The sequence below is a fragment of the Thermobia domestica genome, chromosome 9 (genome assembly GCF_964235325.1).
Source record: "Thermobia domestica chromosome 9, izTheDome1.hap1.1, whole genome shotgun sequence".
Taxonomy (NCBI): domain Eukaryota; kingdom Metazoa; phylum Arthropoda; class Insecta; order Zygentoma; family Lepismatidae; genus Thermobia; species Thermobia domestica.
In genome coordinates this window covers 107759818-107785228 of record NC_137462.1, presented here as the reverse complement: position 1 = coordinate 107785228, position 25411 = coordinate 107759818, and the positions used below count along the sequence as shown (strand labels likewise).

Below are 25411 nucleotides of genomic sequence, written 5' to 3'. Positions count from 1 at the left end.
AATTTTAATAGTTGGAGTTGGCAACTGTACATAGTTTCAGCCATCTGCCACATACGGCGCTAGTTGTATGCAAACATTCATGGCGACTTGTTTGTAAAACAGGTCTCGCAAGGAAGCCTGCTCAGTTATTCTATTTCTGTTGGCGAAACATGTAACCGCAACTGAAAATTACTGGCAGCTGATAGAGGTTTACGGAGAGACTGTATTGTCTCGTCAGCATGTTGCAGAATGGTGTCGAAAGTTTGTGACTGGTAACCGACGAGAACCGTAGTAGCCGACCCAGCACGGCATAAACAATTTCGCTGAGATATAATCGATCATCCTCCGTACAGTCCGGACCTCGCTCCAAGCGACTCACCTATTCCCACACTTGAAGCACCTAGGAGGCCATCGCTTCGCTTCAGGCCAGGAAGTGAAACGTGGCTGAACACGCAAGGAAGACAGGATTTTTTTTTTTCTAGGAGGGAATCTTCACTCATCCCACGATGTGATAAGTGTCTCAATCGGTATGGAAACGGTTGAAAAATAACCTAATGTATGTACTATTTTTTGGCTGTATTGGTTGTATGAAATAATGTAAGTTTCACCGCAGGCTTTGTAAACTTACTATTGCTTATAAAATTTACGTGCTTTCATGAACGTTGGACCTATGCATCCTTAGTTACGCTGCTGGTTAGACATTAAATTTGGCACTTAACTTATCATTTGAAATAAAGAAGTGTTTGAGCATCTTTAGATATTTCAATTAAAAGGGGGAAAATGGGGTGATATTTACAATCATTATATTTAAAAACTTCATAACTCGGAAGCTCTCAAGGCTAGAGACAAAAATAGGCATTTGGACTTTAGGGACGGGGAGGATTTCAGCAATATTGGAATTTTCTCTTTATTCAGAAATTGCCAAATGTGCTGATTAGGTTAAGTTGGAAGAGAAAAATTAAATTCGACATATAAACTTTTAAAGAGAAATAAGAGAATACAGATTCCAGCGGTTTTGACTTACCAGTTTGAAATGAATTTTGTAACATAGTACCTAGCTCAAGATTTTTTTTATTATTATTATGGTACATTAACACACATATCCCAAGGGAGTAGAGATGCAAGGGCTCGAAAAAAAACTGCTTTTTTGGAAAAAAACTCGGTTTTTTCTGCTTCGCTTTTTTGCTTGGAAAATTTTGGGCTTTTTTCAAAATTCTGCTTTAAATGGATAAAGCAGACTTTGTTTCGCTTCTCTATAACACAAAAAGTCATTTAATTAGTGGTTGATGCCCATAATATAAAACCTCGAAAATAAACCATGAATTTCGAAAAGATATTTTAAACAATTTTACTCCAACATTTTCACATTATGAATTCCAAAGGATTAACCAATGTATATAATAAAAAAAAGATTAACCTCCTATTAACAAAAGTAAGCAGAGTTGGCAAGAACCATGGTTGTTTCTGAAAATGCCAAAAACCTTTTTTTTTTTGGGAGCAGTTTATACCAGGCTTTTTTGGGGTTTAAACCAGGATTTTTGATTGATATTTTGCTTTATGTATTTATATTACATATTCACAGAAATAAGTTTGTTTCGCCTTGGTGTTATTATGCAACAACGGGGTTATGCTGGAAGAGGTCCCATAAGCTTAAAGAAGTCCGCTCTTTATTTTTTGTAAATTGAGATACTCCCGCCCTAGCCATCGGGAAAATCCCGTCATTATTTTAAATGTAAAACAATAACGGGAAAATCCTGTTATTGCTTTCCATGCAAAATTTAAAGGTCAACGTATTACAATCAGTACGCTAAATTGAGGTATTAAATTACAAATTTAGTATGTAGATATCATTGAAAGTCCAATCCAAGCTAATGTTGGAAGCTACACTGAGAAAAAAAGGACTAGGATTTCCGTATGGATACATCGTATTTACGCGGGTGCGCTCCTTAAGTAATGTAATTTCATGTACAAAAGTACAGCAGGTGGGAACACCATGCCAAGTCTGGAGTTCGGCGTCTGGATTTCGTGTTAAAAACATGTTTCCTCTCTTTCCTTCTCACAGAATATGTCTTATTAGTCTCGTAAGGTAGGGAGTCACAGATTTAGAAAGAACCAAGAGGGGACAGTCATAGGAAGGTGGTAACAACATTATATATGTAAGTTACCACCGTCGGAATGGGTATGGCGTTAATTCTAGATTTAAAATGGTGGCCCCACAACACAAAATTTTCACTGGACGGTGGTGTAGATCGTACTACGGATGAAACAACATTACTTAATGTGGTGACGCGCGTAACCTGGTAAACACAGCATTTACATGCCGACTGGATTATACATTTTTCTCCGTGTACGTAGGCAGTCGATAAATTTTACCAATTTCAATCAATACATTTAAGCAACCTTGGCTTCTTTATAAAACAACAGGCATGCAGAAATATATAATTTGGTTTCGTTTCGTATGTTTAGGCTTAACATCCTTACGTAATACCGAGGTTATCAACGAGAAGACTTTCGCTTATAGTGACATCCGAACCGCTACTTGGTTTACACATGAAAGAAGGGTTGTGGTTCGACCGAGAATTGAACATGGGACACCTTGATTAAAAGGTGAAAAGGAAATAAGACTAATGCAGATGGTTTGACATATGGAAACGTCACCATGAAGTTCTCACGATTCGCATTTTTGTTCTTTTTATTTATTTATTTATTTATTTATTTATTTATTTATTTATTTATTTTTTGGTTTAAACCAGTTATAAAAAAAACAGCTGGTGTAAACGAGCCAACCCTAAAAGTAAAAACTTCTTTTAAAAAAATATACAAATAACTAGCAAAATTGTATGTAGTATTTTTATTTCAAAATATTCCATACCCTCTTTTTGAAACAAAATGAAATTAAAATAAAACAAGAGAAATACTTAGATTTATGTGATACAATTAAAGGTTGCACATCTGGAACTTTTGGTTCTGTATATTCTTTAAATTCTACAGTTAAGTTTTTTATAACCACCATCAAGGGCTCCCATCAGGGGGGGCAAGGAGGGCGCTCACCCCCCTAGAGGAAAATGTACTTCAGAATATCGAAAATCCAATAGAATTTTTACATTAGTTACAGCAAAATTTGAAACTATTTTTGAAACGTCGCTTATACTTGCCCCCCCCCCCCCTTTGGAAACCATAACATGGACGCCCTTGACCACCATCACAGTTTACCCAGTCCTCAAGTTTTCTGAATTTTTAACAAGAGGGATTCAACATATCATTACGGAACCCGCTCCCCCCCAAAAAAGGACTACGGAATACATTTAAGTTAAGCTAAATACAACTGCACAACAAACATGACTGAGTGGTTGGCTTTTGCGCTTCTCTCGGGAAGTCCGGGATTCAACCCAGCATTCGACCATTCTGACAAAGCTTTCCTTCATTCCATCTGTGAATGTATAAATAGTGCTTGTGCTGGCCTATAGGAGTTGGCCGACGTCCTTTCTTATTGTTTTTAAATCGTTATTATTACTAATTATCAGCAGTGACGGTTTTTGCGAAGGTTAGGGGGTCGGTCTTTCGGACTGAAGCCTGTTCCCCAAAGTTGCGGAATGTCTAAAACGAACGAAATATCTATTAGTTATGCCTTTACTCATAAACTTTAAGCTCCCGTCAAATAAAAATTACGAATGTTTAGAAAAACTAAACATTAGTAGTAAGAAAACCCCTCCCAGAATACTTTTCTAAATTCGCCACTGATTCTCAGTATAAAATGATCTTCAAAGTTGTATCCGGAAGATTATTGCTAAACATATAAACGAAACGAAATATTAGTTATGCTTGTACTCATAAACTTCAAGCACTTCCTAAATAAATTTAGGACTTTTTAGAAAACGAAACAATCCCTCCCTCCCTCCCAAAGTACTTTTCTAAATCCGCTACTGATTATTTGTATAAATTGGTATTCACGGTTGTATCCGAAAAATTATTGCTAATTCATTGCACAACTACAGTATAACAGAAATGTGGAAGTACGGTTTGACGGACATATTGAAAAACGTATGCTTTGACGGATATATAGAAAAACGTAAGTTTAACTTTTGTGCTAGAAGCTAGAGTACTAAGCTCTTAGAAATGAAACACGGATGACAAACTAAAATGATCTAGAGAAGTAAAAAAATGTCTATAACTCAAAAGTTAAAATAAAGTTAAATAGCCTGTAAAATTGCCCTCAAATACTACATTCTTCATGTTAGCTTTAATTCGTAAAACATGTGCTCCATCCATCTTGATGGTGAATTACAGAGCTAAATATGGCATTTAGGTCATGGAATTCTTATCTAACTATAGAATATGCTATAAGGAAGCTATTTGGATAGAAAAATCATGAAAATGGAAAAAGCCAAAATTTCCAAAATTGTCGTTTTTTTCCCAAAAAAGCCGGCTTTTTATGTGAAAAAAACCATCGATTCAAAAAAGCCGGCTTTTTTGCATCTCTACAAGGGAGTAAGAGAGTTTCCCAAATTACGCCAAAAGGAGTGTATTATAGGTGTTCTATATTTAGTTTCATTGAAATGCGATCTTAACAGGGGGTGTAGATTCAAATATTTTCCATAATTTCTTCTTCCCTTGCGAAGAACGGGCATCTTAATTACAAAAGTGATATATTGTATCGGATTGTTTAAATTTGAACAACTCTTGTTCCGTCTCATATACAGGAAAAATATTTAGTGACTACTTTTTGGCAGTGCTAAAGGCTTTCTCTCGAAAGGCGATAGGACCCTGACCTAGGTCGCTCAGTTGAGACGTCCGCGCTAATTATTTGGTTGCAAGGCTACACAAGAGAGCGTGTATAGATAGTTGCGTGCCTAAGAAATAAATTGTTGCACCACTGCCTGTAAGTTGATTCATTCTTGGGTTGCCAATTTGTAGCTGTAGAAACTTGTCTAAAAGCTGAATTAACCAACGGAAATAAAAAGTTTGTAGTTCGGTTAATGAAAGCTTCCTTCATCCATCCTTTCCCACCTGCAGAGTTCAGTGTCAATGTTTCTAATAAAGTGGTAGAAGAGAACTGTCAGAGCAGAATTTGATTGTAATTGCAATGTTTTCCGTGAGAATTGTCATGGAAGATTCGTTGACTAGCAAGAATCTAGTCTTTCTATCTTCATCTCAGATTTACAGCTTTATAGCTTTGCACAACAAAAAAAGTAACATTTCCCATGAGTAATTCATTTTTTTCTTTCAAGGCTTTAGCAGTGGTACTTTTTTCCTCTCTAACTGTAATTTAACCTAATTAAAGTTTTATATTTTTACGCCGCTTAAAATGCTTACAACTTGTGTAGATTAATGCGGTGAATGTTATTTCATGTTCTGTTTTTGGTGGCTACATATTTTCGATATCGAGCTCCTTCGGGGCTAAGCGGTTAGCATACGCGCCTTTGGCGTGGGAACCCGTGTTCGATTCCTGGCGGGTGCTCATGTAGTTGTGATTGATTGCACGTTAATCAGTAGGTCGCGTCTCATATAGTCTCGCTGCTGAAAGGGACGTGAAACTCAAAATCAAATCAACTCAACATTTTCGATTAAGACCTGGCTTTGTGGAACAGTTGGGGAATTACATAAGGGGTACGAATTCAGTTCTAATAGATACACTAACCACTCATCTTTCAGGAAAATGTACGATTAAGACTGTACGCATACAATGCTGAAACTTTGTACCATGTAAATATCGGCAAGGGGACATCATTGCCTGGCGTACTCTGTGGTACCGCAAGAGTGTTGCCATACTAACATAAAATTGTATTTTTTCAAATAGCAGTACGTCAGGTTATTACACATTTTAAATCTACATGTTAAGTGGAAGCTTAAAATGTTTATTATTCGGTGTTGCAAACTAAGGACTCTACAGCATTACAAACTTCCAAATTTCGGTGGCCTCTAAAGCAGTAATAACGCAAGTGAGCGGACAGGGCAACGCATATCTGTAGTGCGTTAGTGTCTAATACTGTGATCCTGATATGACTAACTTCGAATGAATACGAACGAAGTTAAAGGGATTGAAAATTTAACTTTTTTCAATAGCCTTTGTTTCGAGATACTGCTTAGATAAGTACCTCATCACATTGTGTAGAAGGTTTTCAATAGATGTGAAGATAACAATGCTGTTTACTGCAATTTGATATTACAAGCTGTTCTGGAGATTTGGTAAAAACTGTTAAAATTTGCAATGTTGCTTAAAATTATGTAATTTCGAGCACTTCTTGCAATTATACTTATCAAAAAGTATTTTTGTAATTTTAGAGAAGTTAAAAATTGTTTTAAAAATCCCCAGAAACATGCCACTTTAAGTTGCATATCAATAAAGCGAATCTAGGTAAGATAATAATGAATCAGGGCTTAAATGTAGGTTGTGGTTTACGATCTCAGTGACGTAGCCAGAAACTCATCAAAGAGTTGTTACGCACACAAATGAATATATAAGACTCGAAAAATCATGGGTGCCAAGTCACGGCTTCTACCTAAATTTAAGTCTAAAACATGTACGAGGTATCAAAATGGTCAGATGAAAATTGTCGATCGTAATTTTGCCATTGGTGATTAAATATTAGTTTGGCGACAGGCATTTACATAAATTACATTTGTGCGTAGGAAAAAAAGATAGTGACATTCTGTGAACTGATAGTTTTGTCATGCAAGAATGAACCATGTTTGTAGCTCGTTTAGTTTCCCAAGGGATGGAGTAAGTTGTTGTGATGAAAGGATTCTATGGGGAGTGATGAACTTTTCAGTTCTCAACACAAATGTCACTATTTCAATTTCATCAAAAGTGTAGTTAGTTCGGTTTGGCATGGGACCACCCAACATGCTCCGTTAGGTTGAGGGAGACTGAATAATGGAAAAATTGGTTGAATGAGAAAGGAGGAGAAAACATGAGTACACCAAGAAAACCCACGGACACGATGTTGTTCACCACTAATTTACTTGGCCGGGGATCGAACTAAGGACCCCACGCATCAGAGGTAAGCGCTATACCACTGAGCCACCGTGCCCCCCCCCCCAGTCCATTTCAAAATGGTATCAGGTCAGATGCTCAAGTGTGTTTTGCTCAACTATTAAAATGTGGGACATTTGCTCAAGTGTCTTATCTTGCTATTGATCATGAACTGGAAATCCATCACAGGCGCGAAAATATTGGCTAATGGCCAGAACGGGGGTTGAGATTTTCATATATGATAAAATATGTGCAGGGTTGCCACAAGTTAGATATCATATTTTCCATATTACGAAGGCAAAACATTGTATCTGAGCAATTCAAGGTACAAACTGGATTTCTTTTATTGCTTAAAAGATTTAAGAAAAAGAGAATAATTAATTACAAACGATACACAGTATGTACGAATTCTTAAATAAATAACATTAATTTCTCAGGTTATGTACAGTATAATTCAAATGAGCTGTATTGAAGGAGATTATATTAAATGTTCAATTGTTTGAAACAAAATGTTTTATGCGTAGAGTATAACAACGATTAAGAATAGTAGGCCTATTAGCCAAGAGAAGAGATTTAAGGCTGTTTCGTCTTAAAAAGGAGACTTGAAAGTGTTGTCTTTAAAAATGAGTTTTTGGAAGAGTTCGGTGTCATCTCAAAAATTCTCTCTCGACATTATGTTGGGTAACACTAATTCCATAATCTATATCAGGGGTGCCCACAAGGGGGGGCTATGACGCAAACTGCGTCATTGAAAATGTTTGGGGGGGTTAAAATTCTATATTAATATGTTTGAGGGGGGGGTAAAAATTAATCGAAAAGATTTTTTTTCATGGAAGAACACCTACGGATAGACAATTGAGGGGGGTGCGTCATGAACATGAGGGGGGGTGGGCACCACTGTCTATATAGTACTATTATATACAAGAATGGAAGTGATTCTCTTATCATCGCCTAGATCATGCTTCTTTAGGTAAAAATAAACTGAAATTTTTGACAGAATATTCCTCGGGTGTACTCCACTAGCGCACAAAGAAATGAAATAAAGTGCTTATGGTATTGCGAGCACACAATATTCGATATTGCGTTGTCATGGTTAGATTTGTTTTACAAATTATGGCTATATAAGAGATTGTTCCTGTTACATAGAGAGGCAAATATCAAGAAATATAATAGACGTTTATTATAACACGATTAATTGCCACATTTTGATTTGTGAAAAATACGGGAAGATGTTTTGTATGAAAAGATAAATAGCAAGAAGTATAACATATACGTAATATTATTATATAGTAAATTTTATATCCACGATATGTCTTTAATTGACGTTTACCCATTTTTAGTTAGCACCTATAAAAAAGAGAATAGTGAACATCACCGGCTAGCACCACAGTATAAGTGCCGCTAAATGTGTAACTTTCGTGAAGGGGAAAATTTAAGTTTGTTTGTGTACCAGTTTTAGACAATTTAAAATAGGATTCTTGAATTTCATTTATGCACAATTATTCTTGCTGTTTACTTTGAAAATGATACCATATGTTAATAGAGAACAGCAGTTTACTTTTTTAAAGAATATGCTGACAATATGAAAGTATAAAGACGTGACACGTAATATGTTGACCTATCTCCAAATTCTGTTTTCTTCTCCAGCGCGAAATAAATTAACTAATCTTGTGTTCAGTGATAATGCAATATTTGTTTCGAGGGTGGAGGATGGTGATTTTGAAAAAAAAATCACTTGCCAAAAACTGTTTTACACAATGGAGTATCTTTGCATCATATTTTGTGCACTCGAGGTTTCTTATTTGTCATGATCGCACAGAGGCCTTTATTTGAGCACTCTCGGCCTACGGCCTATCCCTTTTATTACGGAGGCAAGAGATAAGAAAGGATTTTTGGAGCACGTATTCCAAGGGAAATAAAGAGGTTTTTAAAGTTTTTTTTTTTCTTTTTTAAAAAAAGAATTCAGTATCTCACACATTCATGAAATTAGAGAGATGAAACTCAGCATATAAACTCTTCTTTATAATAAGAGAATACGTATTTTTAGCGCTTTCAAAAATGTCGTTTCTAGCGGAGACATTTCTATAATATTCAAACTTCTCTTCCTTTCTTCAGAGACTGTCGAATGTGAAGATTCGCTTAAGTTGGAGATGTGGAATTCAGTACATAGATTTTTAGTTAAAAATAAGGGAACACATGTTTCAAGAGCAAAAAGAAGGTCATATTTATTATATTGAAAATTCCTTTTATTTATACATAAAGTGCCGAGTGTGACAATTTAAATTTCCGGTATTGTATTTATTACACTTTATCTTCCTGTAAGGAAAACAGAAACTTCTGCTACTGTATGTATAATCAGAATACGATAAAATATGTATTTAATAACTAGCCTTCGGTTGTCTGGGGACTTCGCCCAGAAACCGCCGTGTTTCCTCAGCCTACGGCCTCACATCTCATACACCTGCAAGCATACCGATTTTCAGTTCAAACATCAAGTTTCATGTTTCTAACTTTCGGGATCCCTAGATATGAATGTATTATTGTAATCCGTAAAGAGGATTACGTAATATTTTATCATTTAATATTGAATATGGAAGTTATAGTATTGTTCTTTCAATTCCGGTTTGAGTAGAAAGATTAGTGTTGAAATGGAATATAGGCTATTCTTGGGACACTTAATTGATTAAAGAAAATTGCTTCTCGCTATCTATTACCATTTTTAATTTACAGTGATCAGCATTATAACCGGAAGAGAGTAACTTCTACTTCCGGTTATTCTAGAATGTTAAGGATGAAGATGAATGTTGTCCTTGAAACGTTTAATCGATTACGAAAACAGGTTTTCGCTATATATTACTGTTTTTGATATATAGTGATCAACGATAAAAGAAGATGTGTCTTATTTCTACAACTTGCGATATCACTAGGGTGTTAAGGATGAAGATGAAAGTTGTCCTTGAAATTTGTAATTGATTTCCGAAAACCGTTTATCTCTATTTCCGTTTTTCCTCTGATAAATGTGGAAACCGGAAATGGCTCATTTCTACTACTTCCGGTAGGCAAATCACCTCCATCAACGAACTCCCTCGAGATAATCACTCTATCTATCTATGGCAAAAAACAGAATTTAAAAATTCGCATTCGTTCAAAAGTTATCGTGTGGAGTAACGGACGTATGTACTAACATTGTAATCTTATAAGTACCACTACGTGATCCTAATAATAGTAATACTTCGACTAGCTAGGTGTTTCGCCCTCAGACTCTTGCATATGTTCAGCCTACTGTCTCGCAGCTCATAAACGTACAAGCACACCGAATTTCAGTTCAAATACTAACTTTCATTTCTCTAACCATCCTGAATGCCGAAATACACTGATAATTTCAAGTACCAGGCGACTTTGCCCCCAAACCTGCGTTCGGCCGGCCCACGGGTTTACATCCCATGAACCTATAGAGTACCGAATTTCAGTTCAAATACCAAGTTTCATGCCTCTAATCTTCAGGGATCCAAAATTATGAACATCTTATTGTAATTGTGATCCTCACCTTTTTCTTTTCTTCTAGGCCAGATGTAAAAAATACGTATAGTGACATCTTATCATAATAATTGCATTCCCTACCTTTTCCCCACCATTTTTCTTCCTCTTTTTATTAAAATATCAGATGTTTCTAACCTTCAGAGATTCGAAATATCGATATATAATAATTGCAAACCCCCACTTCTTTTCCACTTTCCATTTCTTTTCTTACCCTTTTAGTAAAATATCAGAAAACGCTGAAAAAAAAAGTATCACATTATTTTAAATGAGAAATCTCAATACCAAATTTCAAATCTGTCACTTTAAGGAATTTGGAGATATGGCCATCTTATTAAGTTAATTTCCATTCCTATTTCTCCCCCTTCCCCGTCGAATTTCCAAAAATTCTTTTTTAGTAGTACCCTATGTCATAAATCTTACATATTGTCCAAATTTCAAGTTTATAGTTTGAGCAGTTTGGTCTGTGGGTTGATATATATTTCAGAAGTTTAATTAAGTGCAAACTTTTTAGTCCAGTATGTAGGAGTCTGAACTAAAAAAAAAAAAAAAAAAAAAAAAAAAAAAAAAAAAAAAAAAAAAAAGTAACTTAATTAAACTTGCAGGGCAGCTTCTTTCCATCAAGTATAGGCATATCCTGGAAGTGCGCTTTAAGCTTCAGCAAATATGGCTGCCATACCTAATTTGGCCGCCTTTGTCTATAGAAGAATGATGCTTTCCTTGATTTCTTACTTTACGTTCAATTCTACGGTCTTGAAAGTTATAACAAAATATTTTCGAAGTAAAATTTCATTTCGTTTGATATATAATACATTTTTGTAGGTTAGGTAGATATGAAATTACAAATGATAGAGTAGGCTTGTGTCTGTTTCTTTCAAGAGTAGTTTTCTGATTTTTTAAAACTCTTTCATAAAGAAGGCAGATTTCATCAACCAGTCAAAATGTATAAATACATGAAATTACAGGAGGAAGTATGGGTGATGTAATACTGTTTTCACATTAATTTTCAGGAAGTGACACGACTTTGTCTCTGTTCCAGAAAGAGAACAAGACTTGTTAGAAATTACTTGGGAAATAGTTAATTGCAATAAGTTGTGAGTATATTCAACAAATGTACTTCGAATCCGAAATAACATTTCCAATTACACTTTTGTGCATCGTATGATGAAAACGCACTGGCTTTGTATCTATATTTCTTATACAGAAGATTTATTTCACACCAGTCACCCATTTCTCAGTTTTTACCTATAAGAGCAAGTTCGAGCAGACGACACGTATTGAAGGTGTACCATCAGGAGAAAACTTCACTAGAGCAAGGTATTCCAGCAATTGATTGTAGATCGGAGGAGTAAATGAAGAATATACTCAATTACGTGTTTGGACACACCAGCACCAAACTTTTTTCTTTTTCTGAAGCTTGTGTATTGCAAGTGTAATACTCTCATGTACTTAATCCAACTATTATGTTGGTAATCTTCGAGATTGTACATGTCGGCGTTTTATTCAGACATGTTGGCGTTATATTAGTGTTGAACTACCCTCGAATTATACGTTACTTTTATGAATCTTTCGAAGTTCCTTCTTTCTTTTTAATTTTTCACAGTAATAGGTAACTTTCCTGTTCTGAAAGAAGCAGAGTTTATTACATGAAACCTAAATTACTAAAATAGAAACGCTCTGCTTAAAACTCGTCGTTTCAACATTTTCCATTTGAAGCAGCAGTGGGTCTGATCCAACTCAACTGTATCGCTTATGTCCCAGCAGTGCACCTTACCAGAGATTGGTTAATTTATGTGTCTTTTATGTACTATAGATACTTTTATAGTTTATAAAAAACTGAATTTTGCTTAAATAACGTTTTCTCTTCGGACTATTTGCTAAATAAGTTTATAGAAATTTTCGCATAATACCCTATTATTTTCAAATGTACCATATTTTTTATATATAAATTCTAATTATGGCATGTTTCTTTCATTCTTTCATTCATCAATGTCTCCTATAGCCTTTGAGCGTAATTGAGAGAAGTTAAATTTGACTATAGGTCTATATATTACATAGGCTTTGGCAGAAATATTCGATGGGAGAGGATATGTAATAACTGTGATAATAATGATATCTTCCTATTGTGTTTTGTAGAGCGCATGTTCACTTCTCTTCCTGATACTCCCCCTCTCCACATAAATATGAAGAGTATGTGGGACGAACGATAAAAATCATATTTTCACATTTCTGAGATACCTTTTTTTTGAATACGCGACAAAACGTACTAGCGACAAAACGTACCACCGACAAAACGTACCACTTACCCTGAGGGCTGCTTGTGAAGGGTTTTCTTAAAACACTTTAAATAATGACAAGCGACAAAACGTACCACTTGCCTGGAGGGCTACTTGCAAAGAGTCTTCCAATCAGCCATCAAATAATGTCAGGCGACAAAACGTACCACTTGATAGGACGGTATATAAGTATATATATATATATATCGGCCAAAATAAGGTTAAAAGTTGAACAGATTGGTGGTGAGAAAAGTACCGATGTAAGACCAAAACTAAGACTAAGGGATGCAAGACCAAGACCATGCCTGCAAGATTCTCCCAACACCAAGACCATACCTGCAAGATTCTCGTCAGACCAAGACCAGCAAGAATCTTGCATATGCAATATTTGAATATTTGCTGATTTCCATCACACTTTATCCAGGCTTTGGACCAGAGACGGATAGACATTAATAGAGAGGCGCGGGCGCTTTCTCCCACAAGGGCCACCAGCATCTCAATGTCACAAATCAATTGCAGTTTTCTTTCTACAGTAAGTCAATAGTATTAACAATTGACAATAAAATCTGATATTCTTTCATCAGTATATTATTCTGAATTGTTCCAAATATTATATGAAGTTCAAGGAGAACGTATACTATATTACAAAATTAGCAGATGTTTTAGTGTACTAGTTTTTGATGCTACTGTATCTATCACTTTTGCATTCGAAATATTTTTTAATAAATCTTTTTCAATAGACATCAACATAAATGTTTTCAAATGTTCCTGAGACATGGTACTCGTTAGCCTATTTTTAATGTATTTCAGTTTATTTAAGTTTTGAAAAATTTCTTTTACATGTTACCTGAGTTACGGGCGAATTCAATAAAAATTTGTATTCTGGAAACCTGGATAAGTATTACTGCAAAATTTACAATTCTGCAAAATTAAAAAGCAGCACATTGGACAATTTTTAAACACGTTTTGCATTCGCTTCCCTTGTAAACAAATGTATTTTCTCCTAATTCTGAATCACTTGCACCATCAGGACAATCATTTTTTCTCGGTTGTGCTAGTCATCAAGACTGACTCTCAAGGATATTCACGTCCTTTAAAAGTCCAAGGGAATACATTTATATTATCCTTGGAAACTTCTTTACTGAAGTTTTTCAGAAAATATGTAAGTTTATCGAAAGGCACGTCTGGAAGTTCTGTTACTTGGTTGAAGTGTCTAGGGTCCAAATAATCCATAAAGTACATTGCTTCTTGAGTCTTGAAGAAATACTCGAAACTACCATGTCCAATATTGTGTTGAATGCTTCGATGCAGTACCTGGTCATTGAATAGAAGCAGCTTCATATTCATATTCACAGGAAAATCTTTGTCCATCTCTGAAGACGAATTGTCGACAGGTCAATAGAAAAAAAAAAAAAAAAAAAAAGAAAAAAAGAAAAAAAAGAAGAAAGAAAGAAATCACGTTCTAAGTCTTCAAATTTGTTATTGGCCCATTCCGCAATGCTTAATGCTGCATTCTTAACGGATTCAAAATCATCTCTCTACTCTTTCACTTGGAACAGAGTAGTCTGCACCATCCGATAGGACTACACTAGCAGCACCCTCTATTTGGAAATAGTTTGACAGAGAGGTCGTCACTTGAAATATCTTAAGGAACATTTGTGCTGTCCGAGTTGTTTTGAACTTAAGAAGATCTTTTATATATCCTTTCGCTTTACACCTAGCTTTTGGTTTGATATTTTCTGTAGAAGCAATTTTCTTAATCATTATGGTCAACTCTATATACAAAGCACTTTCTGGGTTCGAAAAATGACCAAACTTTTTCTGAAAAACAGTGTGTTTTCTACCATCTTGTTTCCGCAATAACTGTAAGACGCCTTTGTTAACATTTGATCTTCCAAATGTCCATTCGCTGATAAGACTCACGCATAAATATCGTACAGTCATTCAGCAGAACAATGACACAGAATCAATGCAATTTTTGTCAGATCACATATGACATGATTGAGTATATGAGCGTAACACCACACGTATAATTGAGTTTCTTAGTGGTTAAGCGGTTAGCGTATGCGCCTTTGTCGTGGGAGACCTGGGTTCGATTCCTGGCGGGAGCTCATGTGCTTCGGATTTCCCGTAAATCAGTATGTCCCGTCTCATATAGCCTCGCTGCTAAAAGGGCCGTTAAACTCAAAATCAACTGAATCACACGTGTAACTGATCATAGGTGAATTGAAAAAAATCCGAATATTGTCCTTGCATGTTACTTGAGCCATCGGTTGAATTTCCAATACACTTCTTAATATCAAGGTTCAACTTCCTGCAGAATTTCCAGCAATAAACCGCAAGGACACTGGCCTGTGGTAGATGTGCATTTTACAATGACAGCAATACTTTGTTTAACAACCATTCTAACAACATACCGTAAAACAACAGAGCACTGGCCTGAAACTACTATATCTTGAGTAGTGTCTAATAGAACAGAAAATATTGAAGCTTGAGAGACTTCTTTCGAAATATCTTCTCTGATAAGTGTGTTGATAGCATTCAAAACAAAATTCACCGTGTTTAGTAAAAGTTATGCGACCACTATCCTGCTTACTTCCTCGTATATGACTCTTCTCGGTGACCTTATCTAAATTACTTTTAAGCGGAAGATCAAATTTGCTTAAGAAAGGAATAATATCCAAAAAGTTTCCATGATCTATAGCTGTGTCTTTCAGTTTATAGGCTGCTACATTTCCTCTGTAAATAAGCCTTCTTTTACCATTAAGTTTCTGCACTTCAACAACTCGATACATTACCTGTCTGTTGTTCTCAACCTTATACTGCCATTGTTTTACCTGTTCATGAGGAAGTAGTTTCTTAACATTATGTTCTCTTTTGTTAGATATGTAAGCACCCACATTGGTCTAATGTATTTTTGAAAACTCGTGTTCTCTTACTCGCTGATAAATGTGTTTAATGTTACGTTTGTCACGTACAGAACCTTTAAGAGAAGTTTGTTCGATCTGGAGAATAATCTGTGAACACGCTGAAAAAAAAAATGCTTGAAGTGGTACGTTTTGTCGCGGATTAAATATCCGAAATGTTTTAATTAGTCCAAGACAGTTGTAATTTATATAAGTGGTACGTTTTGTCGTGGAATAAATGTCAGAAATGCTTTAATTAATCCATGACAGGTTGTCATTTATGACAGGTCGTCAAAAGTGGTACGTTTTGTCGCGAAAATTCAAGTGGTACGTTTTGTCGCTGGTACGTTTTGTCGGGACACCCTTTTTTTTAACTGTTTTAAATTGCAAATTGATTTTCATCGTTCTTCTCGCCTACTCTTCATACTTTTTCTCCACTCCCTGATATTCAGGTTCCAAATACCAAATCCCGATATTCTCTCTCCCCATTATTTGTTTATTTAACTAAAATAAGTAAATTTGATTTTCCTTCTTTATTTACAAATAATAAAATATTTGGAATTTTATCTTATCTCCCTCTTTCAAAAGTTCTTGAGGTACACTATGCAATACAATACCCCACTCTGGAAAACATTGGGAATGTATAAAATACAATCGGGGATCTCATCCAAATCTCCTGTCCAATGCAGTTATGGTGTGGTGCTTGAAGTAATCGTCTCTACATTTCCTTCACGGTTTGGTTAAAATATCCCTTTATTTGGATAAGTATATACTGTAGCCTGTTAAAAATTTTCTGAACATTTGGAAGCGATGTAACGTAATGCCTATAAATTAACCCTCCTCCACACATTAAGATTGTCACTTTTCCAAAATTTAAGTAATCTGAAATCCATTCTATTTAAGTAGTAATTAAAGTTTAATCCAAGTCGCCCGATTCCTCCCCCACCTTGGATCCACGCTTGCCTGGATGGCCTAACCAGGATGTACGGACTCGGGATTTGAACTCGGAATCTTACGATTAGTAAGTGCAGCACAAACTATGTACCAGATACTATTTTAATATTGTCTTTTCTTCTTAATTAAGATTGAAGGAAATTTTGATAGAACTACTAGTAAGAGTTATGCCTAGTACGTAGGATAATAACAAAACATTTGACCAAAGAACGTAACTTTAAATTAAAATTGAACATCTCTTTCGAAATAATAATAATAATAATAATAATAATAATAATAATAATAATAATAATAATAATAATAAAACTGAGTTATTCAGCATATATTTGAAAACTTGGTCCTAATGGCGTCAACCCTCTGGTTCGTGGGGTTCCTGGTTCAATTCCAGCCCGAGCAAAGTAGGCTTTGTTGTGAGCACCGTGTGCGTTGGTTTTCTCGGATCCTACCGTTTTCTCCAACTTCCTTTACTCCAGCATTGTGATCCGTCTCATGCTTGTGTCCTTTAGCCTCGGTGCATAATCATAAGACGTTAGGCTAAAAAATAAAATAACGGCGTCAATAGAAATTCGATACTTAATCAACATAACTTCTTATTTTTGCTTCGCTTTCACATTGAGATAATTTAGTCAGTACTTTTAGGCTGTGATATGTTTTTAAAGAAAAGTTCAGTTAATTTATTGTAAAACAGACATTTTATATTGTAAAGTCTTAGTTTATGCTTCTTTTTCAGTTGAACTAGTTTCAACTATGCTTAGTTTACCATATTTTTAAAAGCAACACAATTTTATGTGACACACTGCAACCCTGTCTATCGGAGATATTTCATAATAGCCTGCAGCGAAACCATCCATCCCCTTTCTGGTATTTGCTAAGAATGCAGCAGGTGTCCCTTCTGTTTCGGTTGATGATCATCAGATTAAGAAAAAAGATAACCACTTTAGGAAATGACTCTAGTTTAGAGACTTGAGGAAATAGACACTTGGGCAAATGACCCTATTTCTTCAAAATTAATTTTAACTTACTGTAACTTTGGATTTTTAAATTCCAAAATTTTGTAACATGTTCGATGGGACTGCGCAACACACTAGTGTGTCCAGACATTCGGTTGGGAAACACTGGTATAGACTATAGAGCCCGAAAACTGTCAACCGTTGATAGTTTTGCTCTGGGTTCACGAATGAATAGTTCGGATAAGGAATGCACACACGTGCTTGCATATTCAGTAGTAGTGATTTCGTGATGGAATGCTGTGTTAATTTATCTTTTTTTCTTTTTGTATTTTAATCCTCAAGCAAGAGAAGTATATAAGTGATAGCAGTAGTTAAGTAGCGCTGTTTTATTTAATTGTGTTGTTTATCTGCCTTAATTAAGAATAATTTTATATTTTTCACAGAAGAAAACATTGATTGATAAATGTAAGAAACATTGTGTGCCACGTGCCTTTGGCGTCACTGGCATGTAAAATTTGGGGGGGGGGGCATCAATGAAAGTGATTTAAATGGTACTATGTAGCCCAACCTGTTTACTAACTTCAATTCCATTTGTTACCTTTCTGCTTACCTCCACGGACCCCCTAAGGTATATCAAGAACTCTATTACAATCGTTTCACAGCCTTAATATTATATTCCAAATATATATAATTATTATTATTTATATGATTTTCTGTCGTTAGTAAATAAATTAAATTAAAATAAAATTTAGAATATTTTGTACTTCAAAATATTGGATGGGGACGCGTCCCCCTCGTCCCCCCGCCTGAGACGCCCTATTAATTGTATTTACATTAATTTTAGGGGGAGGAAGTTCATTTTGCGAGCAGAATTACAGAACTGATTAATTTCGTGACTGAAGGGTTGGGTGCGGTGGGAGGCTCACAGTAAAATAAATATCAAAATATGACTTTGAATATATATTATAGAAAGTGTCAGCGTTTTGTTTGTCAGAACTCCAATAAAACTGAACAAGTCAATGCTTCTTCGGAAAATTGCGTCTGCTCTTTGTGTTCTTTGTTAATATTTCAGATGCTTGTATCAGTTTTTTCGATAGCGTTATGCCCTTGTGACGTTTTGCTTGCTGGAAAACCAAGTGTTTCTTTATCGTTGTGTGTTGTGTGCTCAGGATTCATCGGTTGCCTTGTGGGGGTCTTGTTTGGTTCAAGTGTGGTTTATGACGCAGGGGAAGGAGTAGGTCAGGAAGGTCTGTTGGGGCAGAAAAGGATCTCCAAGAGTTTTTTCAGTGTTGTTCAGTTGTGTTGTGTGAGAGGTTTCAGTGTTGATTATTTATTCTGTTGTATTCGGTACGTACACTGTATTTACTATTGTTATTATTATTGCTACTTTATTACATCATTGTCATGAATTAAATACCTTTATTGCAAAAGCCAAACAAATCAAATTAATTGGCTTTTTAAATTGGATTGGAGTTTTGCGTCCCTTTCAGCACGGAGGCTATTTGAGACTTGTATCTTCAGCGTAAGGTTGGATCCGAACCACTGTAACACGCTCAAATTTTCGAAGCCTTTTCAACGGGAATGGAACCCGACTTTACGGTGCCAAAAGCGCGAACACTGTTCATATAGCCACAAGAGAGCTCCGAATTAAATTGATTTTTTAATTGTGATAATTTGTCATTTTAAAATGAGTGTAAATAAGCAGTAATCAGTATTTCATGGCAGCACACATTCCGTGCTTTTAACGAAGTGAATGCACAAAATCAGTCAATGTTAGAAGATTGCTGTTGAAACTTCATATCTAAATTCATATCAGTGATGCTAGGTCCTAAAGTTAAAATTTCCCTCTGGAATGTACAAAAATTCCCTTGTTAAGATAGAATTTTCCTAATTTTCGTTCATTATATAGGCCTATATAAGTGTAATTAGCATTATCGTGTATGAGAGAGCATTATTGTGTATTTATGGAATATTGCACTGTGCTCATATCCAGTGTTCGTAGTTTAAGGGAAATTCCCTTAATCTAGGGAAATTTCGTAGGTACATTTAGCAAAAAAGGAAAAGGGAATTTTGTCGGTAAAACGTGAAAATCTAGGGAAAATCTCGCGCTCACTGATTAACCTATATATATATATATATATATATATATATATATATATATATATATATATATATATATATATATATATATAAATTTTTCTTTATTCTTCGGAAATAAACCAATACAGTAGCAATAGTGTGTGTATGGGGGGAAGTGTGTGTCTCTGTCTGTTCGAATAGTAGGGCCTATAATTTACACCCATTGTTGGCTGAGCACTTTTGTACATACTCTTTTGAAAGCGAATGAACAAAACAAATGTGATTGGCACTTCCTTCAATATAGCTAAATTAGTCCCATCACGTAACTTCTGTTCAGGCCGGTAGCCAGCCCAAAAATGAAGGGGGAGGGGCTGAAGTTAGTGGGGCCCGATCAAAGTATATTAGTTAATCACCATATTAAATTCATGTGCAAGCTTACCGTGAAAATTTTAGGGGGAAGGGAATTTTAGGGCGACCACCTGGATACGGACTTATTTGTCTTAGATAATAAATAATAAATAAGCTAGGGGAAAATTTGATAAGAAAAGGGAAAATTTTGCCACTCGAGGGAAATTTTCTTAAGAAAACCTACGAACACAGCTTACATCTTCACAACATACATTTGCATTTTGATCATCTGTTATTATTTCAGTGTCATCTTCTATAAGGACATCCTCAAAGCAGGCCATGGAAGGCTTGTGAAAAAAACAAGTTTGTGGTGGACAAACACCGTGTGCGTGGGTTTCCTCGGGGCTCTCCCGTTTCCTCCCACTTCCATCATTCCACCATTTCATTCATTACTCATTATCACCGTCTCCTTTAGCCTAATCGGCATAATCGTGGGACGTAAAACTTAAAGATTTCATTTCATTTTCATTTCAAAATGTTGGTCACTTTGTATGTGGGATTTTGGAAATAATGTCACAGTCTTTCGTCATACTGCCGCAGTGCTTACTAACATAACATTTCTTGAAAAGCTAAATTTCCCTATATTTTAAATCATATTTGCAGTATTTCCCTTTTCCCTCCTTAAAAAAAATCTTTGTAAATCTCCTTATGCCGCTAGAGATTTCTCTTAAACTAGCATCACTGATTCATAGTGAACTGTTATTTCTGCCCGTCTTCGAAGAAATCTTTATCAGCTGCGCTCGGTGCTCCACAAAGTTTTTTTCTCCTTCCTTTGTTAGTAAATATGTTTACAATATACAGTACAGCAGCGTTTCTCAAAGTGTGGGTCGCGACCCATTGGTGGGTCGCGGGTCGTTTTTTTTTTTTCGGAGGGTCGCTGGAAGTTTTCTCCTTCTCATTATGGAAATTTTATTTTGATGTTGTGAAGTACTATTCAGAAAATGAAAATTAGAAGCGTTTGTTAAGGAGGTGGACAATACAGTAAGTGGTTACTCAGAGCCCTGGTTACTTCCTTAAAGACACAGAAAAATGTAAGCAACAGCGATCGCGGGGATCAAGACTAAATATAGAAATCGGCTGCAAGTGTCCATTTCCTTGCGCCTGATAGTAGCCTAATTCGTCAGCGTGGACATCAATACAGTTATTATTAAATATCGAAATGAAGCACATGCATCTCATGCGACTCATTATGAATAGTTGTACAGAGATTTTGCTTTCCAGTTACTTTTTGTATACCATGTAATTTTTTTTTTTTTTTTTTTTTAGCCTAGGAAATAACAAATTAGAGATATGATTTACAAAATTTAATTAGTTTGAAATACACCCCCATCACGTAGAATGTCCATGTGTATTTGAATAAAAGTAGGTGGGCCACAAAATACATTTTATCATTTAATGTGGGTCGCGGTAACAATAAGTTTGAGAACCACTGCAGTACGATATTTCATCAGTATTGTAGACTCAATAATACTTTTTTACATTTTTGTTTTTCTTCAAGCCACGTACACTCAGGCCGGTAGCCAGCCCAAAAATGTAGGGGGGCGGCTGAAGTTAGGGGGGGCTGATCCAACCATATTATAGTTTATCATGTTCGCTTGCTAGCCTACCGTGAAAATTTTAGGGGGTCCAGCCAAAATTTAGCGGGAGGGGCGGCCCCCCTAGACTTCCCTTGGATACGGGCCTGCATACACTGTAAATAAGAGTAAGGTTTAGGTCATAGTCTAGAGTGTGTTATTCAATATACATTATTTCGTTCAATGAGCATCACTGGAACAGCTTGCGGTTGAAACTTGTGATTTCGGTAAGGTAAATTTATTGAATTATAATACATAAAGCCTTTGTTTAAACCATTATAGGAATGCTATACAATTTAGGAGTTGTGTAATAACTTTAGTTCTAACCGACTTTTTCGTTACCTAACCAGGGGTCGGTCCCATTGTGACGGGTTAACAGGATGTTGACTGTATAGGATAAACTGTTGAACTGTTTTATTCGTAGTAAAGAACACTATTCGACGTGTCTACTACACGCATCCAACAATAAATATCAGAAAAGAGCACTTAGATTAGTAATTAGGTTGTAAGTTAAAGCGTAAGTTTTGGTAATGGATACTTCCAAATTAGGATCTTTCTTTCAGTTAAGATTGAAAGATTTTAGATTACTGTTTGAGAAAACTGCAGAATTGTTTGGTCAATAATTGGTAAAAATGCTTTTGATTACTGTTAATCGTCCATCAACATTGTGCGTTATAATGATAATGATAGTCTTTACATATATATATATATATATATATATATATATATATATATATATATATATATATATATATAAACCTAGCTTCAAACCTTGTTCTTCACTGAAAGTATCTACATTTTCACGAAAAATGTAGTATATAATTGCACATTTAAATCCATGCACAACGTAAGAAATCTTCGATTTTTGTAATATATTTAATTTACTATTGACTTGAATCTTTTTTAGTTCAGCATCCTTTTCTCGAACGAGGCTATATGAGACATGAATCTACAATTTAAGATGTGGGGACGCGGTGGCTCAGTAGTAGAGCGCGTACCTCTAGTGCGTGGGATACCGTACCTGATTCGATTCCCGGGCAAATAAGTGGTAGCCATCGTGTCCATGGGTTTTCTTGGGGTACATCCGATTCCTCTCACATTCTCATTCCATCAAATCTCCAGTCGGTCACTTGCATTAATCATTGGTCTCCCTGCCTAAAGAGCATTATCGTGGAAGGTGTAACTGGAAGATTTAATATTATCTTTACAGTTTAAGGTGGAATCCGAGCCACCGTAATACGTTCAAATAGTAGATGTACCCTTACCGGGAATCGAACTTGGGACCGTATGCACCAAAGGCATACGCGCTCGCCACTAGACGAGCCGGAAGATATTCGTAATCTAAAAGAAAGTTATATTTTTTTCTGATACGTTCATTGTAGTTTAAAGTTCTTGATCACGTAAAGTACCCTTATATTAGAACAGACAAAAATTTTCCCTTCAGTTAGTTATATATTTCTTACGGTTACTTAAAAGAATATTTGGACAAATTGTTGAGTGGTGGTAACGTTAAAAAAAAAAGTAATTATGAGGCATAAATAATGTTCTCTACGTATCATTTTGTAACAGTTATTTAAGTGCTATATATCAATTATTTTTAATATTTCCGGTACCCCATAGGAATTGATATTTATACGCCCTCAAACTGCATAAATCTTCTTAATCATCTGTTATGTTACTTACAGAGTTGGAGTGGGTCTGTGGGTCAAGTTTTCTGAGTGGGTCAGTGGGTCAACAGCATCTGACCCACTGTGACCCACCACCCACCATGACCCACTGTGACTCACCGACTCAGTATGATCTACCGACCCTCTCTGCGTACTGCATTGTAGACAGTATCTTCTGAAGACTGGTAAATTTGTCTGCGTTTTACTTTCAAGACCTTCATTTCCCTTCCTTTTCCACTTGTTTCTGTCTACTTACCTGAGGTGAGTATATCTAACCAAGTGAAAAAAGAACTTCAGACACTTTTGAATATTGATGTTTTTAATAGTAATAATAGCAATAGGACTTACACTACAACTTGGCTTTCGAGACCTGTGAGTTTTTAGAGCTAACTACTGGAAAAAAATACATGTTTGAATCTCTGTAATATATAAATTATTATATATAAATTATTATATAAAAAATTGAATGTAGCTATGTGTGCCTGATCATCACGGTCATATTGCAAAGTCAAATGAAATTACTTTTGATATATAGTTAGTCCTTAATCCAAATTGGGATGTTATATTGCTTTTATTATAATGCATAATATCCTAAGGAGGTAGTGAGTATCCGAATTTTTGCGGGAAAAAAATGAGTATCTCGCAAGCCATTAAACTTACGGAGCTGAAATTCAGTGTATTAACTCTTTATTGAAAATAAACAGAATGTGTCCTAGCATTTTTAAAAATTCTCCTTTATGTGGGGGGAGGGCACTTTATATATATGGAAAATTGGTAGTGAGTTGGTTTGTAAAAATGATCGAAAACGATCAATGTTATTTAAGAAAAAAAAAATCAGAAACAAAAAAAATACAGCGCTTGGTTTCATATATCCATTGTTTTCTGCTATAATAATTGCTGAAGCTTATGTTTATTATATGGAGCACTTACAGCACAGGGCAATCAACCCATAAAGTTGTGAGAAAAATAGGCATAAAATTTGTACTGAGAGCTTAATTACACGGAAATTTGAAGTTTGGATTGTACGTATAATTGTATGGAAAATTTTACACATTTTTCCCTTTACGTTGGCCTACTTACTTTGATTTGGAACTTTGAAATTTCATCCTTTTTTCCCACTGAAAAGTATTGATAATTCAACAAGGAAATAATTATACTATGATAATTTAATTAAAATTCATCGTAATTTGGCACATGGCAAACAGCAGTGTGGTAACTGAAGTTGAAGGAGGGAAATTCCCATTCACCTCAGAACACTTTCCAGAAACCTCGTTCTCTTTCGATTTCTGGACGGGGGAGGGAACTTGGTAATGGTATCAAACCTTCATGTGTAATTACAAAAATTAAATTTATAAACAAATAAGAAATCATCAGTTTATCAGACTTTAATTGATAATTTATTCACAATATTCCCTATCAAAGGCGTGGTAGATGAAGTTTCTGTTGTACATGGGTCGACATTACCAACTGACATGGTCGATATGGAAAAGATGTATGGTGATAGAGAGATGACGCTTCTTGCTAAGTATTTCAAACCTGACCAAGAAAAATCGTTATCAGACTTAAGTCTAACAAGTCGATTGTCGATGAGAAGTTGCAGAAATCGGGTAGAAGTATTATCAATTTCCACGACAGACTGCGAACGGGGATTTCCCCTTATGAATTTACAGATGACTGATATTAGAAATAGACTAAATGCTCATACATTGTCTAACTTGTTGCTCATCAATGTTAATGGCCCACCGCTAGACATGCTCAAAGTAGACGAGCTAGTTATTTCTTGGCTGAAGGATGGACATCATTCCACTCCGGATGATTTACTGCCAATAAGTTACCAACAGGAAATAAATCCGATTTCAGATTTGTTTTAAGGTGGAAAACTACGAGTTACGGAAAATGTATACCTGTATTACTAATGGCTTATTTGTGTTATTCAACTTTGTACCTAATATTTAGTAAGTCTCTTCTTTGCTTTAGGTAAACTACTTTGAACGAATCTTCATAATAATTGCAATTATGAATATTTGTAACTTAAATTTAACGTGGTGTTTTAGTGATTACACAAATTACAGTTATGAGCATACTTTATGGAAATGCTCTCACATAGG

The 25411-nt window shown here is 35.4% G+C and overlaps 1 protein-coding gene across 3 annotated transcripts in view; it reads left to right on the top strand.

Annotated features, from left to right (window-relative positions):
• The window catches only part of smg (sterile alpha motif domain containing protein 4 smaug), a 197199-nt gene that overhangs the window by 24777 nt on the left and 147011 nt on the right, over positions 1-25411 (top strand). Inside the window, exon 1 of one of the 3 annotated variants that reach the window (XM_081771676.1) lies at positions 18779-18922. The exons of the other annotated variants lie outside the window; for them this stretch is intronic. The gene's annotated coding sequence lies outside the window, so the exon portion shown is untranslated. Of the gene's footprint in view, positions 1-18778; positions 18923-25411 lie in introns of those variants that run through there. 3 annotated transcript variants of the gene reach the window in all.